The sequence below is a fragment of the Lissotriton vulgaris genome, chromosome 6 (assembly GCF_964263255.1).
Source record: "Lissotriton vulgaris chromosome 6, aLisVul1.2, whole genome shotgun sequence".
NCBI classification, from domain to species: Eukaryota; Metazoa; Chordata; class Amphibia; order Caudata; family Salamandridae; genus Lissotriton; species Lissotriton vulgaris.
This window is the reverse complement of record NC_141694.1, coordinates 938,484,132-938,501,814: the sequence shown is the minus strand read 5'-3', so window position 1 is coordinate 938,501,814 and position 17,683 is coordinate 938,484,132. Positions and strand designations below refer to the sequence as shown.

The 17,683-nt window shown below is 45.9% G+C and overlaps 1 pseudogene; it reads left to right on the top strand.

The window, feature by feature from the left end:
• The first annotated feature begins 2,865 nt into the window (after positions 1 to 2,865).
• On the top strand, positions 2,866 to 6,489 carry LOC147708231 (uncharacterized; annotated as a pseudogene).
• Positions 6,490 to 17,683: the final 11,194 nt, after the last annotated feature.

Sequence of the window (17,683 nt, the reverse complement as noted above, 5' to 3'; positions counted from 1 at the left end):
GTATATCCAAAGAGCTGAATTCATAGAGCAGAGGGCTAAAATAGTTGTTGAAATGAGGGTAAAAGAGCCCTGATCAAAGATCAGTATTGAGGTGGAAATGCATTTGATAAGTAATGAAGGTATGCAATCCAAAACTCTGCCATGGATACCCAAATACTGCAGATCGGTCATTTGTGTTGGGGGATGATCGATGACAAATACAGCTGAGAGGTCTAACAGAATTAAAGCAGCTGTCTTTGTTCTCCGTTCATCTATATTTGAAAATAGGATATATTCAGTCACAATGGAAGGAACAAGGCCTGGCATTTAATCTCAAATGTATTGGTTTTATTACAATCTCACAATAAAATGTAGTCAGCAATTTCTATCAGTTTAGCAAAAAAGCATCTGTGTGCTACTGATCTGTATTTTTCTGTACCTTTAACAGTAAGACATGGTTTATATAGTAGTATAATGAACATGTAAGTTCATTTGGCACAGCATCAGCAATGAAGGAGGCATTGCTTTTATCCAAGGTACTTTGGCATTTGGCACAGGGTTTAACAGATAGGATCGTTTTTACATTCTATGCGGGCAAATTGGTTGGCTGGGGTCGTTTTGGTGTGTCAAATCATCCCTACAAAACACTATTCCTAGATGGGAGGGATAGACTTTATGGTTGTCAGAGTTCAGAGACGTTTTGAGTACATATGGATTGTATTGGGGTGCCTTTCAGGTTAGAAAAGTGTGTAATTCCTTATTCTTTCCCAGGAAATGAGAGTCCAGGATATCATGAATAACTGCTCAAAAACGGTTTGATCTCCAAAATACGTTGGGTTCTTGAATTTTGAAACAATTATTTTGTCATACATGATGCAAAATTTGGGATATGTCTTTGAAGTTGTGTACCTGGTAGGTATATCAATTACTGTTTTTCTGGTCTAGTTTCTTTTCTCGATATATCTACAAGTGCTCTTTTTGTGTCTTTGATGTATGAGAGCTGCTTTGGAATCCATTAGTACTATTATTATGTTTATTATGTTCATTTTGCCAATGCTGTTTTAATGTTAACATACAGACTAGAGCAACATATGTACATTGTAAAATAACTGCTCATAAAAATATAGATTTTGCTGTCTGCAAGTTCGGTTTTGATGTTTTGATACAAGTGATGATTGGGCTAAATTATTTTGCAAGACTTTAATTACACTCTGTAATGACTGATGCCATTTGTCAAAGGACAGTTATCAGACAATCCTACTTAATGAGGTCTTACCAAAAACAAAATGACCACACAGGGATGCCATGCTTTGTAAAGCTTGATTTGCTATACTGTTTGCTTTTCACCCGCAGTACTGCCCAACATTCAAATGAACATATGTAACAGAACGTCAGACATGTTTACAATATGGTTCTGAAGTTCATTTTAGTCGGCTATCACAATATAACTAACAGAAATGAATAGCATAGACTAATTAGACATTACCACATAATTCCAAAAGAGTATATAATATGGAATAATATTGAGTATCTTAGCATTTCAAATTCCACTTTCCTATGTGCAGATATATACTTTTAATACATGGGATATGATCTGTGTATAAATGGGAGAATAGTGATGCACCCAGTTGCCAATTATACAAAAATTAATTTATATTTTGCACTCCTAAAATAGTGAAAAGCTAGAATCTTTCTGCATGTTTCTTCAAACACCGAGCAACTGCAGCTTTAAAAAAAAAATAAAGAAACGTGAATTTAACTGTTTCTAATATCTGTTTGCAACAAATATCCAACAGGATTTTGATGTGTTTCATGTTATTGATGTTTGCAAATACGCTCACTTTTTCAAATGGAAAAGCTAGGTTTTAAGTTGTTTATGGGAAATGTGATGGAGAGATCATGTATTCTATGTTATAAAGGACATCCTAGCAAACATGATAAGGATATTGCAATTCTATGTCAGGACCGGAGGCTTCAGATTATGCTTTTTCCCTTCTTCACTGTTTATTAACAAAACAATCAACAGCCAAAAAAGCATCAATATAAGCCTTATACCTCAGAACAAAGGATATAGAGGCTACCATAACTCTGGAAAATTCAGAAAAAACTACAAGACCCATGGTCTGCAGCAGAACAGTCCGCAATATAGTCCTTCATTAGTGTCCATGGCATCTAGACAGGACGTCCCTCCTATGACCACTTCCTCTTTCTTAGCTGCTTCGCAGCCAGTTAAGTGTTTTTTTTGTCTCTCTCCTCACTGGGTTCTCTTGGTGGGGTAGTTTGAAGGTGTTGTGTATTTAAAGCTTGTACGCTTCATTAGGGGTTGTTGTTCTTTGCTTTTCAGAGCCCCTTTGGTCCCGGGAGCATTCGCTGCTCTTCACGCGACTTTCCCTGTGTTTCGCAGCCGCCTCCAACCGCTAGGGGGAGCCAGAGCGTCTCGTTCACCTCAGCGCGGCTTTCTCTTCAGGGAGACCGCGCTGAGGTGAACGAACCGACGGAACCTGCCCCGCTGCCTCACTGTGACGCTCAGCTCGTCTGAGTCTGTATAGCCCCAGATTTTTCATAAAATACTCCCCGCTGGGGGTCTGTACAGCGGCTTTGCCGCGTTGCCGCCTACGGGCGTTTCTCCTGCTTGGGCACCTTGCTTCCTGCTAATAATTAATTCAGCAGCGCGCAGGGAGGCAGCAGTGACCCGGTCCTATTGAGGGTCAGCGGGCTGTGGGTTGGGTGCCCGCCATTATATCCCGGTGCCACCGGGCCCAAAAATACGACAGAGTTGCTTTGTCACATATAATTTTAACAGGCTACTACCTGTTGTCCTGCTCCTGTGCTCCTCCCCCCTCTCTCCTTATATTAAGAGGTGCTTGGGTTGAACTATAGAGAGAGATGGACCAGGACGAATATTACGAAGAGGAGGAGTCTCATCAGTATTTAAATGATGAGGAGTTTTATACAGCGGTGGATAGTTCCATATACCGCTGCGTGACAGAGATCGTAGGACCTATGGAAGAACGTCTCTCTGCACGCATTATCCAGGAGTGTGAGAGAGTGACGCAAGCACATTTGGGGGCCTCTGGCTCTATGCCGTCCCTTGGGGAGGGTTCCCCCCCAGCCCCTAAGAAAAAGTGTAAGGAAGGGGTTGCTGGTGCGTCGCAGGGTGTAGACAGGGACGCCTGCGAGCGACTGCGTGACGCATTTCTAGCCAAGGCGACCACAACTACCCCTGCGCCCCCACAGGCCCCGGGCCCTTCGGGGTCCTTAGGGACGGCGCCCTTGTCCCCTGGAGGGTTTTCCCCGGAGGACACTGACGATGAAGATGGGTCGGTGCGTTCTTGGCGGCCTTCGGGCTCTGCCACTGAGCTACCCCAGGATAGTTCGGGCATGCTAGACCCGGATGAAATAATGCATCCGCGGTCGGCTGCCTGGACACCGGGGGAGAAAGTGGCGAAGTTCATCGTAGGGCGCCTACGCAAGCCCCTTGAGAAGGACGCAAGGAGCTGTCTGCGCGGGGAGTGTCCTAGGCCCACTTTGGAGGGGAAAGTGGCCCTTACTCCCGAGCTAGACCCTAAAATGGCCACTTTTTTGGCGAAGTTCGTTAAAGATCCTCGCAAGGGGATTGATCGTTCCTGGCGCTCCTGTCAGGACAAGCTTCTGGATGCCATAGGTCCCATAACTAAGATCCTGGACATGGCGGAGGAAGCGAAAGTGTCAGGTGCGGCCATTTCCCCTGATGTCCTGTCCAACTGGGCACAGAGAGTAGTGGTTTTTCTGGGGAGCGCCAATTGCACCCTTTCCACCGAGCGCCGGAGGTCTCTCCTCATTAAGCTTGACCCGAAACTGGGAGACTTTGCCTCCTCGGAAGCGGGGGCGGTGGCCCAAGGGGGCCTTTTCGGGGACCCCTTCATCAAAGAATTAGGAAAGTTTGTCTCTACCTTTACGTCCCTTGATAGGGCCCAGTCAAGTATAACGAGGGTTTTCCAACAGCGTTTCTCCAGGGGGGCCGGTCGCGGTGGGGGCCGCACGACCGGCCGTGGTGGTCAACAACCTGCCAACAGAAATCAAGGCTCCGGAAGAGGACAATTTAATGCCTCCGCGAACTACAATACCTTCTATCCCACCAGAGGACAGCGCTTTCGAGGGCGTGGTGGATTCAAGAATGCCGGTGGAAACAATTCAAACGGTGAGTGTTATATCGGCAGACAGTGTCCGCATTGGGGGGAGGTTAGCCCTGTTTCCAGAGGCATGGGCCGGAATCACGTCGGACGCTTGGGTCTTACAGACCGTCCGCGGCTTTCACATAGAGTTTTACGATCGGCCATGCCAAGACAGACCTCCACACCCTATCGTTTTTCTCTCAAGCGGATGCGCAACTGGTCGACGAAGAGGTCGCAGACCTGTTGCGCAAAGGGGCCATTTGTCATTCAACACGGCATCCGGCCGGGTTTTTGAGCAACTTGTTTCTGGTGGACAAAGTAGATGGTGGAAAACGGGTGGTTGGTTTACCGGCATTTCAAGATGGAGGGGATCCATCTCTTGCGGGATGTGCTCCTCCCGAACGACTGGATGGTCCGTCTGGACCTCAAGGATGCGTACTTAGTGGTTCCTATTCACCCACCGCATCGTCGTTTTCTTCAGTTCCAGTGGATGGGTCAGATTTTCGAGTTTACCGCCCTTCCATTCGGTCTTTCATCGGCGCCTTGGTGCTTCACCAAGCTACTCCATCCGGCTGTGGAACTCTTGCAGGGCCAAGGAATTCGGATGATTGTCTATTTATACGACATTCTGTTGATGGCACAGTGTCCCAAAAAGTTGAGCCTTCAACTTCAACAGACGGTATCCTTGCTCCAGGGGCTGGGATTTGTGATAAACGGCGTAAAGTCAGTTCTCTCCCCTTCTCAGACAGTGGTGTTCCTCGGCTTTACTGTGGACTCGGTGCAGCGCACCCTGAGCCTTCCTTCCAGGAAGATGGGAAAGATTCGCCATCTTCAGCGTCAGACGATCTCGAGATCCCACACATCGCTCCGGCAGATTGCCCGGGTGGTAGGATTGCTTTCCTCATCCATTCAGGCAATCTTTCCGGGTCCCCTTCACTACAGGGCCCTTCAGCGCCTCAAGGCGCATCATCTCCGTCTGGGACTAACGTACGATCAGGTGGTTCCCCTATCAGTCGAGGTGAAGGAGGAAATGGCCTGGTGGCTGACCCATATGGAAGCTTGGAACGGCCGGGCGATCTTCGGGCCAGTGCCAGACTTGGTCAGTCAGACGCCAGCAGGGCCGGCTGGGGCGCCCGTTGTGGAGAGTTCTCCACAGGCGGCGCCTGGTCGTCCGAGGAGCAGGAGTTGCATATCAACTGCTTAGAACTGTTGGCGGGGTCCTTCGCGGTGCGCTGTTGGACACAGGGTTCGGCCCGCTCCTGCGTCCTACTTCGGATGGACAACATCTCCGCAGTCCGCTACGTCAACCACCTGGGCGGCCCTCGTTCCAAAGCCTTGGCGGACTTAGCGAATGTCTTTTGGGAGAACTGCCTGACTCGCCATATCTCGGTCCCAGCGGAGTACTTGCCGGGTCAACACAACCAAATTGCGGATTGGCACTCCCGGCACTTGCGGGATTCCAGTCAGTGGATGCTGGACTCGCAGGTTTTCAGGTGGCTGAACACGCAGTGGGGCCCGTTTTCAGTGGACCTCTTTGCATCCCGTCTGGACCACCAGCTCCCGCGTTTTTACAGCTGGAGGCCGGACCCTCTCGCGGAGGCCACGGATGCTTTTCTCCAGGATTGGAGTCAGGAGCAGTCATTTGCCTTCCCGCCGTTCTCGATGGTGCTAAGAGCGGCGGCCCATCTTTGCCGCCAGCGAGCGGACATGGTTATGGTGACTCCCTGGTGGAGATCTCAAGTCTGGTTTCCGGTTCTTCTGGAACTTTCTTGGGATTCTCCAATCCTACTCCCCCGGTTTCCGCGCCATCTTATCATGCAGAGCTCTCTCCGCCTCATGGCATGGAGGCTTTCAGGCGACGCTGGTCGCTCCCAGGCCTTTCGGAACCTGCTGAGAGTTTCCTCTCAAAGGCCTGGGCAGGTAGCACAGCAAAGCGGTATCGCTCCGCCTGGAATAAATGGTCCCGCTGGTGTCTTCGACGGGACCTGGATCCCCTGGATCAAACCGGTGGTGGATATAGCGCATTTGGTGGTAAGTAAGCTTTAAACTAGCATAATCTGAAGCCTCCGGTCCTGACATAGAATCGAAATTTGCCTAGCTTAGTAACGGTAAGTTTCAATTCTATTAAGGACACGGAGGCGAGGATTATCCCTCCCGGCCACCGATGGAGGCGATCCCTCCCGTAATGCAGTAAGTACGCAGGTTTTCCAGTGGTATTTGATGAGACGTGTTGTTATAGTACTGGTGATTAACTGCCTGATCTGGATCGTTTGGTTTTACAAACCGCTGATGCTGTTGTATGTTTTTTGTTAAGGTAACAATGGTGCAAAACAAGACCAGTGAAATTGAAGCGTGACTCGCGCGAAGAAAGAGGAAGTGGTCATAGGAGGGACGTCCTGTCTAGATGCCATGGACACTAATGAAGGACTATATTGCGGACTGTTCTGCTGCAGACCATGGGTCTTGTAGTTTTTTCTGAATTTTCCAGAGTTATGGTAGCCTCTATATCCTTTGTTCTGAGGTATAAGGCTTATATTGATGCTTTTTTGGCTGCTGATTGTTTTGTTAATAAACAGCGAAGAAGGGAAAAAGCATAATCCTCGCCTCCGTGTCCGTAATAGAATTGAAACTTACCGTTACTAAGCTAGGCAAATTTCGATTCATCTCATAGTTCCAACCCTTTATAAAGGAACTCAGCCTTGTTACTCTGTATGGTGACCTATACAATTCTCTCAAATCCAACCGAGTATGTTAGACAGGTCTTTTGGCATCCAAAAGAACATGGCACAAGACAGGAACTATATAGCTGGCAAATTATTCTTCTCATCACATCAACACACACCTTAGAAGCATTCAGCACAAGTCAACTTTATGTAGCACGCTCTCACACACATCACCTCAAACCTATGTAATTTTCTGAAATGTCAGTGTGAGAGCAGTCTGCTCAGGCCAGTCAATAAAAAAGTATTAAGACCATTTATACATACTATTTTGAAAAAAAAACGTTTCGTGTATTTACCAAAAACATAAAAGCCTAATACAACTAAAGATAAAGTAATATTACACACTAGCATGTGGGCTAGAGGGTGGCATATATTTACTTAGGAATAACATTTGTTCCATGGGTCACAGATTTCGCAATGCTGTATGCCATCTCTTGAAAGCAGTACTTCACTTTAAATGTGTTAATTTACACCGAATTATTGAGCCCTTCCAAAGACTTAGACAAAACTGAAATGCTGTACAGTAAAAGCACATTCAATGTGAGAGCCACCTGCCATTGATTGTTTCCTACACAAAACCTCTGACTGTGTTTGCCAAGTGCCAAATGTGGCTTTTAAAGGGCAATCATATTAACGAAAGTGGTCTGCCTACGTTTAAAAACACATAAAGGCTACCAGGTTGAGCACTTGGCAAAATGTAAAAGTGCATTAGGTTATTTGAACATTTTTCTCGCTATTAGAAATTGTCCTGGAAAGGCTGCACAGGAGCACTGGGACTGCTGTCAACACAAACAAATAGGTAAAACCTGCAAACCTAACGTGGTTGTAAGTACTGAAATCTGGGTCCGAACAGAAGCCTAGATGCTGTTGCTAAAACGTCTGCCTCCACTTGTAATTTCAAAACATTTTTATGCACGGAATTTGTGTCTATTAAACACTGCCATAAAATGTGATCTGGACATAGCTAGAACGTATGAGATGTGATTCGGTCTAATTGGAGATTCACCAAACGCAGGCCAAACAAAGTACAACTATTCCCAGCTGTGTAAGGATACCTACACCAATATTAGTAAGAGGTCCATATTTTCGATTTGCATGGCAGGAAAGCACCAAAATCTCTTAAGCTAAGCGTTTAAAGCAAGTAACAAACCCGTGTTCTGTTGCCTTATGGCCGTGGTTCAGTTAAACTTGGAAGAGTTGGGCAGATTCGGAACCAGAACAATGGTTAGTTTAATTGATTAAAAACCTCAACAAACAAATTAAATAATTTATTTCTGTTATGGAAAATAGTAGAACGGTACTTTAACACTATACATTATATTGAGATGATTGGAACGCTTTCAAGGAATCTGTAGGAGTCAGGAAAGGACTTCCCTCCAGGAATCAAATATCTGGAACAGTTCCTTTTGAAAAGGCTACTAGATCTCTGGAATTCTCATCCAATTGAGGGAGAAGCGAGTACAGTAAGACTTGCAGATCTCTTTCATTGTGATGAAACACCCATTCAATTAAATTAATTAACATTATCCACTAAATTTGTGTCACAAAAGTGAAACAAACGATGTCCAAAGTGGTGTGTTGGGACTTTCTTTCCAATGTAAATCATGATTTGCATTGGAATGTTGCCTAAATAGCGTAAAGTAGAACTAAGCACTACTTTACTCTAATTTGCATTAGGGGGCATCTATTGGGTTGTACAACCACCCAGGGGATTGACACAAATGCCTATCGACTAACATCTGTAGAACGGAATTTGTACCACAATATATATGCCTCCACAATACAGGCATAACATTGGAGGAACATTTGAAATGTTTAAATAATGAAAACTTTAGTATGTTGTTCGCATAGAACTGTCATCATATTTTGGGCTCCAAGGCCACTGCCCTGCATTGGGTAAAGGCCTGTGTGGCTGCACGGCTACCTGATTCAAAGACTGTAACATCTGGAAGGAATAGCGAACAACAGACACCATATAGTGCATGTAGCATAAAGGTTACTTCACAAAATAGTAGCCATTTTATCACAGTGGTTCTGAGTATTCGCATGAGACAGTTAAATTAAATGCTTGATTGTTCATGCTTATAACATGCAACAGGGCTTTCACAGTCATCATTCTTCTTAGATATTTTACCCGAGCCGATCAGGTAATTTATTTAGCACAAATCTAAAAATCCAAATGAAGGCAGCAGTGTTCAGGAATCAACTTGAAATTTCCTTTAAAGAGCTTATTGTTTACTCAAGGAGAGCATTCCGGTTATTTTTTGAGTTTGAGAAGCATTCCAGGCAATTGCTAAAGATTCGCAGTAATTTATCATAATTGTGCTACAGTAAATTACTTGTGAATTACACACCCCTTCTTATGGCACAGTAGAAGTTAACCTTTTTTGAAAAGCATGCAATCTGGAAAAGTTTCTGGTACTTTGGCACTAACAACACTCTGCCATTTATTTCTATCATGGCAATGTGTACAGGTTCACAGCAATGTTTAGTTTCTTCTATTGGTTTAGTGTGTTTGTATATTCATACGGAGGACTGCTGATGGATATGGGCCTCAGTCCCCACAGCATAATTTGCAGGCCAGTCTAGTTTTAATGTGGGAATGTTGGAGAGGTATATTTAGAGTGCTATTAGCTTCTCTGTGAGAGAAGCCATACTGAACTAGAAAGACAAAAGTCCACACATGCTCAAGCTGAGGGCAGAAGAGCTTGAAGTCTTTGCTGTTCCTGAGACTTCTTGAACAGGTCGCAAGCTCTACCTCAAGCCCTTGGAGAAACTCCTAAAAGTAGATTGCAGAAAGTTCAGTCCAGTCCTTTCACTGTCCAAGACAGAAGCAGCCACTGTGGGCCAACACAGCAAAGCACACAGCAAAGTGGTAGTCCCTACTTCTTCTTGGCAGTCTTCTTTTTTTTTTATTGTTTTTATATATTGTATACAATCATCAAAAAACTGTTGCAGGGAGCACCTCAATTGGCAATTAATCATTAGTAGATTGCTGTAGCCATGCTTACCCTCTTGCTGCTATGGCTTGATAGAGAAGGAGATGAAAAGCGGAAAAGGACAGCAAAGTGGGAATGGAGTAGAGAGAGGGTAGCCCATTAGAGAGGTGTACATTCTTGGCAAAAATCCTTAGCAAACGATTAGTCAAACTGCATTTCGAATGTCCACAACTCGGGGTTCTTGAGATTGTTTCTGCGGCTCCCCAGGATCAAAAAGTTTATATTCATTCATCTATGGTGGCTTGTTTGGCTCTAGGAACCTGTCCAGAGCTTCCCACAGCCCCCTGGAAGACACCTTCCATGGGGAGTACTGCAGCGCCAAACGGTCCGCTCCTCTGAGGTGAGTGACCCAGTTTAATCATCCTTGATAGCTAGTTTTGCTAGTGTCTTTCCAGTTGTTTAGAACCTGTTTAACAACCGCAGTCAGTAGTAAGTCTATTAGCTCCTTCTCCTTCTCAGAGGGGAGATCAGACCTCATAAATGCTATAGCGATGGAAGCGAAGTCCCTCGATGTTTTGCAATTAAACACATTTTCAAAGAAGTAAAAAAAATCTTCCCCAGAACACCCTTAGTGTTGGGCAATGGAAGGTAAGGTGCTCTAGGTCCCCTTTCTGTGTGTTGCAGTTCCAGCAGAGGGAGTCCTCCCTGAGGACTAGTGTGTGCAGTCGGTCAGGGGTCCAGAAGGTTTTGTGTAGTAGCCAGAATTTTGTTTGTGCAAGGACTGGGGTGATTTTGTTTCATGTGGCAGAGGACCACAGAGTTTTCCACTCCTGGTCATTTAGCGGGGGTGTTTGTCCCAGTATTCGGTTGTTTTGGCATTGAGTTTGGTGTTTTTTGGGCGTAGTAGCTTGTAAATTTGTGATACTTGGTGTCCTAGTTTGTTGATGTTTACACACACAGCGGCAGATCGAGGGTTGGGTGCTGCTTAGTTTTGTCTTTGACAAGGCTGCTTTCATCTTTAGGAATCTGTAGAGGTCTATGTCTTCTAGTTGATGGCCTGCTTTCAGGTCAGAAAAAGTAATGGGAGATACCCCCTTCTCTAGCTGGTGTGAAAGGCATATACCTTTCTCTATCCATGTCACGAAGTTAAGACTTTCCCCATTATATTTGATTTTGCTGTTTGCCCACAGTGACTCTGACTTGGATCCCCTGATGCTAACCTCCATTCTCCTCTCAACTTTTAGAAGTGCTATTATGGTGATTTTAAATATCAGCTAGATGAGAGCGGGTATGTGTTTGTCGTGAGTAGGGGAAGAGGGCTCAGGTTGTTTAGAATGGCATTCTCTACCTTTAACCATGCTGGTGTGTAGTCGGGCGTCTGGGTCACCCACTGTGTACCCTGTTTTGCTAGGAAGGCTAGTTGGTAGACTCTGAAATCTGCTAGGTTCACCCCTCCCTGGGGTTTAGAAAGCCTCAGTTTCTTAATACTAATCCTTCCCTTCTTGAACCGCCATAGGAATTTGGTGAGCATGTTCTCGATTTTCCGATGGAAGTCGTCTGTGAGGAAGAGACGAAGCATGCTTGACAGGTAATTGATCATCGGCGTGATCATCATTTTTATCGTTTCTATGCGTCCCCACCATGTAATGATCTTCGTGGACCAGGCCTCTAGCAGGTTCTTAACCTTTTCTGGAAGGGATTTTTCATTGTGGTGTAGGGTGTTGTACAAGTCAGTTCCGAAGTGTATACCTAGGTACTTGATGTGTCCTGTCTGCCATAACAAACCAGAGTCCCCTAGCGTATCTCTTGTGCAGTAGATGTTTAGTGGTTGGCATTCTGATTTTTTGTAATTTAATTAGTACCCTGATAGTTTGGGCTTTGGTTGTTCTGTTAATATCTGGATATCATTCGCGTACGCGGCTAATCTTACTACTGTGCCCTTGATGTCGACCCCTTTTATGTTCTCTTTAGTTTTATGTCATGAATGAGGGGTTCTAGAGGCAGAAGAAAGAGTGTAGGTGAGAGTGGGCATCCCTGTCTGGTTCCTTATTTCAGTTTGAAAGAGTCCGAGAGTGAGCCATAGATTGTGATCCGTGCTGAGAGGGTCTGGTAAAGGGCCATGACCATCTTTATGTATGTGTCTCCCAGGTTGAAGGTCCACATGCAATGCTCTAGGAAGGCCCACAAGACCTTATCAAAAGCCTTCTCTGCGTCTAGTGCAATCGCCACCCCTGGCTCTGGTTTCATTGAGATTTGTTCTAGAATATGGCAGAACAGGGGCGCGTTGTCGCTAGACATACGGTTACGCATGAAGCCGACTTGGGCGTTACTGATTAATTTGGGGAGGACCGTGTTTAGTCTGACAGTCAGGATTTTGGGGTAGACTTTGCAGTCTACATTGATGAGTGATATGGGTCTGCAGTTTTTTGGTAGTGCGTGGCCTTTGCCTTCCTTAGGGATGACTATTATGTTAGCCTCTGTCATGGATTGGGGTACTATCCCTGTCTTTGTGGCCTTGTTGAAGACTCATTTCATGGTTGGTATTAGTTGGGTTAGAAAGGTCTTATAGAGGTCAGTAGGTTATCCGTCTGGTCTGGGGGCCTTATTTATTTAAGAAACTTGACTGCCCTTTCAATTTCTGCGTCGCTGATTTCCTGGCCTAGCTTTGTTGTGTCTGCGGGGTCTAGCTTAGGAAGCCCTAATCTGTCTAGATATCTCGTGCATTTCTCTTGGTTAAGCGTTTGCTCTGAGTTGTATAGCTCTGCATAAAATTCTTGGAATGTGTTGAGAATTTCCTTGTGTTTTATTGTTTGCGTCCATTATTGAGGAGATTGCTACCTTGTTACGTTTGTGTTTTAGCTACAATGCCAGTAGTTTCCCGGCTCTATTGGCTTCACATAGGCTATGTGCTTTGCACTTGTTAAACCACAACCCTACCCTTTCGCTCAAGATTTTATTGTATTCGTACTTGTGCTGTGTTAGAGTGGTTAGGAGTGCAACGTTCTTTGTGGCATTTGCGTGGTCTAGTTCTAGCTTTCTTATCTCTTCCTCTAGTTGGTTTATTCTCAAGTTCGTCTTTTTGTTTATTCTTGCCTTGATTCCTAATAATTTACCCCTGATCGTGGCTTTCAGGGCCTCCCACAGTGTGTCGGCGCTAGTCTATGGGGAGTCATTGTGGTATAGGTAGTCTGATATGGCCTCCTCAATTTCTTTTTTGTTTTCTGGTTCTGAGATGATTTCCCTATTAAAGTGTCATCTTCTAGGGACCGCTTTGTTGTGGCATCTGCTTAGTTTTAGGCTGATGGCTGAGTGGTCTGAGATTAGTCTTGGTGCTATATCTGATTGGTCTATCAGGTGTGTGTGTACCCCTGATATTAAAATGTAATTTATCCTGGTGTAGGAATTGTGTGGTTGGAGTAGAAGGTGTAGTCTCTAGTGTCAGAGCGTTGTAGTCTCCAAGCGTCTTTGAGGTTTTATTTGGTGCATATGTTCTGTAGTGCAGTGTGCAATTTCGTGGGGTGGTACGGGCAAGAGGATTGTCTATCTAGTGTAAGGTCAAGTGTGATGTTAAGGTCCCCTGCTACAATCATAAGTTCGTCCAGGAGAAGTTCGTCTAGTGTGTCTGCCTCTTCTTCCCAGAATGTGGGGTCATCCGTATTGGGGCCACATATGTTCACCGCGTGAAATCTTTCTTCCCCTCTTGACAGGTTTGTTACTAGTAGTCTTCCCCCTTTTTAGCAGGAATGGGAGTCTATCGAAATCTTTGTTCTCTTGGATACTAGGGTCAGAACTCCGCGTTTTTTTTGTGTGCTGGTGAGCAAGCCGTAAGCGCTATCCAGTTTACTCTGAGTAGTTTTAAGTCTTCCTCATCCAGTTCTGTTTCCTGTAACAGGATTATGCCGCCTTTTGTCTTTGCTAGGTAGTCCACTATCTTCCTGCGCTTAATGGGATGGTATAGGCCCTTGACATTTAAGGATACTATATTAAGGTCTGCGGCCAGGGTGAATGTTTTGTTACTTGCCATCTGAAGTAGTATGTTGTGGTGGTTTCGGGTGCCCAACACTCAGGGCCCCGCGGGGTCTCTTGTGTTCTAGTGTCTCTGTGTGGCTCCCTAGCATTTTGTGTTGAATTGTGTGGCTTCCTAGCGTTGTGGTCAGTGACGTATAAGGTGTGGAAAGAAGAAAAGATTGGAAAATAGAGAGAACATAAAGCAGTGATACACTAGTGCGGCTCCCCCCCCTCCTTGTCCCTCTCCCCCATTCACTTGTTTGTCGGAGGTTCGACGGCAGGATCGCCATTCCGCCTCCCGGAGACATGTTGCCGGTTAGTTCAGAATTGTAAACTCCATTGTCAGTCTTGTAGTGAGATCTGTCAAGAGTGCACTTGTCTTTGTGTGTAAGGTAACCTGAGCAAAAGGATATTTACCATTTTCTGAGTCTTCCTTTTGTCTGCTCTAGTTGGGTGTTGGTTCGTCTCACCCATCGTCCTGAGGTAGGTATTGTTTCTTACGTGGTTTGACTTGTCTTGAGGTAGATAGTGGCATCTGTGAGGTAGATACTGTACAGAGGTAGATTCGTTGGAGGGGGTGTGCCCTTCATGAGCCCACCCCCAGTGATTGTTTCCGGCGAGGGGCCTCTCTTTGCGGAGGCTTGTTTTAAGGTGTCCATGGTCTGACTTGCCGGTCTGCCCAGGTATCTGGTCAAATCTTTTGGGTCGGTAAACAAAAGGTTTTTTCCAATATCTATTATCTTGAATTTTGCCGGGGCTACAAAAGAGAATTGGATGTTTTTACTTTTCAGTCTTTGGCGTAGCGTTAGAAAGCCTTTCCTGGTGTCGACCGTGGGTTTGGAATAATCCTGTGTGAGGACGATCTTGTGCCCCTTCCAGTTGATCTGGTGGGTTTTGCGTGCCTAGTTGAAAATGTCTACTGTATGCAGTGATCTTAGGGTTTTGCATATGATGGGGGGAGCGTTGTGGGTCATTGGGGTTTTGAAGGCTGGGACTCTGTAGGCTTTGTCTAACTCTAATTGACGGGAAAATTTGAGGTTGGTAAGCTTGTGTATCAGGTCGACGAGGAAAGTTGTACACGATCCCGCCGCTTCTTCCACCCCTTCTGGGATCCACAGTAAGCAGATGTTCCCTCTGTGGCTCCTGTCTTCCATCTCAGCAGTCTGCTTTAGTAGAGCCCCTGTTACTTCCGTTATTGTCTACACTTCTCTGCTCGCGTTATTGGAGTAGTCTTCCACGTTGCTGATCCTTTGCTCCGCCGCTGTCAGTCTCATGTTCACGGAGTTTAGGTTGGCTTTGACAGCCGAAATCTCTAGCTTGATTGTGTCTGTGGTGAGTTTTGTGGATTTCACCAGGTTGTGCACTTCCGCTAATTTCCAGGGTGCTTTCTATGTCCGGTTTTTGCTTGATCAATGAGTCCGCTGGACCAGGCTAATTTTTGCTCTTCTTCAATTGCTGCTGCTGCAGCCTAATTTCTCTGTCTGTCATGGCGCTGGGCTGACTGTGCTAGGCTAATTTGTCTTCCCTAGTCTCTTGTGGGAGTCTCTTCTGTCCTAGCACCCCTCTGTATCTCCTCGCTCTTTCTGCGAGTACTGTTGTTCTTATTTGTTGGCAGGAAGTACGGTTCCTGCTGTTTCTTGCGTGCACCGCCTCCCTGAGGGACTGCCTGCATGCTGTGCTCTGTTCGTGTGTATCCCCCTTTTACTGAGAACTTAGTCTTTGTGTTCTTGCTTGTTGTTCTTTTGTTCGAAGAGGTGGTAGGTGTGCTGTTGCTGTGAGTGATCCTCTTATTACCCCTTGATCGCAGGTTGATGACCTCCCCCTTGTTATCCTATTTGTTCTTTGTTTGCGGCACCGCTCTGGCTCTCTCCGTTGTTGGGGGTGCTGGTATCTTTCGTTTGGGCTTCCTGTTGTCCTAGCACCCCTCTGTATCTCCTCGCTCTTTCTGCGAGTACTGTTGTTCTTATTTGTTGGCAGGAAGTACGGTTCCTGCTGTTTCTTGCGTGCACCGCCTCCCTGAGGGACTGCCTGGATGCTGTGCTCTGTTCGTGTGTATCCCGCTTTTACTGAGATCTTAGTCTTTGTGTTCTTGCTTGTTGTTCTTTTGTTCGAAGAGGTGGTAGGTGTGCTGTTGCTGTGAGTGCTCCTCTTATTACCCCGTGATCGCAGGTTGATGACCTCCCCCTTGTTATCCTATTTGTTCTTTGTTTGCGGCACCGCTCTGGCTCTCTCCGTTATTGGGGGTGCTGGTATCTTTCGTTTGAGCTTCCTGTTGTTTGCGCAGTGTGCAGCCTTAGTGCTGCGCCTATTGGGCCGGGCTGGGTGTGTCTTCCCCGGTGTTGCGCTATCTGCTTGTCTCTGCGTTTGGGAGAGTGCCCTTTTCCTTTCATCCTAGCCCCTCCTTTTTTGATTTAGTATCTCCTTTGTTTATTGGGTGACTCCTCTTTTAGTTTTTCCCCCCTGTAGCGCACAGTCTGCTGCTTTTCGCACGCTTTGTTGTCGTGGTGGCTTACTTGCATCTGGGAGTGCCATCCGTGACTCCCCGATTGCTCTTTCTCCCCCGATGTTGTGAACCGGTTAGCCTCCACTCCAGTGAGTCTGTAATCGCCCCTCCTCAGAGCTACCTCAGACCGTCTAGGCTCGGGCGGTTGTTCTCCGTGCCATTTTGGATTGTTATTGTGCGCTATGGTGCGTGGGAGGCTGTACCCATTTCGCTTTTGCTTTCCAGCTGGAGGTTCTAGGATATGCGGGGGAGTTCCTGGGGGTTGTTTTGGGTAGGAGCCTTGTTCTCGCCATCAACACCTTTCCACCCCTTCAGCAGGTTTGCAGTTCAGGGTGTGCAGTGCTCTGCTGGGTTCTGGCTCGCATGCGCGCTCACCTCAAGCGTGACGTCAGTACGCCTTTATTGGCGCGATGTAGGAAGTGAGAACGATCCGATTTCACGGATGGGTGCAGGTCCGAGTGTTTCGTTTCTTGGATGTGCCGTGGTTCCGTTCATTGAGGTTTCTTTGTAAAGGTAAGATTGAATACAAGAAAATGGGTGCATGCTCTCGTGAGTGCGAGTCCCAGTATTTGTGATTAACAGGGGTCCCTGCTTTTGTCTTTGGTTTTGCCTTTGGTTACTTTAGGAGCTGAACGTAATACACTTATACCCCGTGTGAATTGGCTCACGCTATTTTGGGCATTCGAGTGGACGTTCTCATTTGTTTTGGTATGTGTGTGGACGCTCTCATTTGTTTTGGATTTGTGACCACTATGAAGTCTGTGTGAGAACTGGTTTTGACCCGAAGCCATAGAGATTACAGTATAGATCCCTTCGTGTACACGTGTATGGTACATCCTTGCACTATTTTTGTGTTTTTACAGGATGTGTACAACAGGCTAGGAGGTTGCCTCGTCTATCTAGGATCCCCTGTCCTGTGGGCAGGTCCTTTAAGGTAGATTGAAGAGAGTGTTATGTATGTGTGAGTGTGGGTTGACCGCCCTTTTTCTCTCTCTGTCTAGTTCATATATTTCCATATGTTTAGGTTATCTGTAACACTTTGGTTATGTGTGTCCTCGCGCTTGCACAACTTCAGTCTCTTATATTTACAGGGGCTGCACCCATAAACAGACTTTGGAAGTGGTTTGGTTTCTTTTCCCCATCGAGTCTGTGCCTCTCCTTTTATTATTCATTATTTATTATTTTCTGATTTTAAATGTTTTTGTGGCATGTGGTTTTTTCTTTTTCTTGTGACTTTGGTGAAGGTTTCACCTCTGTTTCTTTGCGTGTTGGGCACTGCAGTGACACTAACGGGTGAGAGTAGATACGGCTGTTTCTTATTAGGTGTTTTCTAATTGTTTGTTGTGTTGGTTTTTAATATATTTTCCAGTGCCCGTG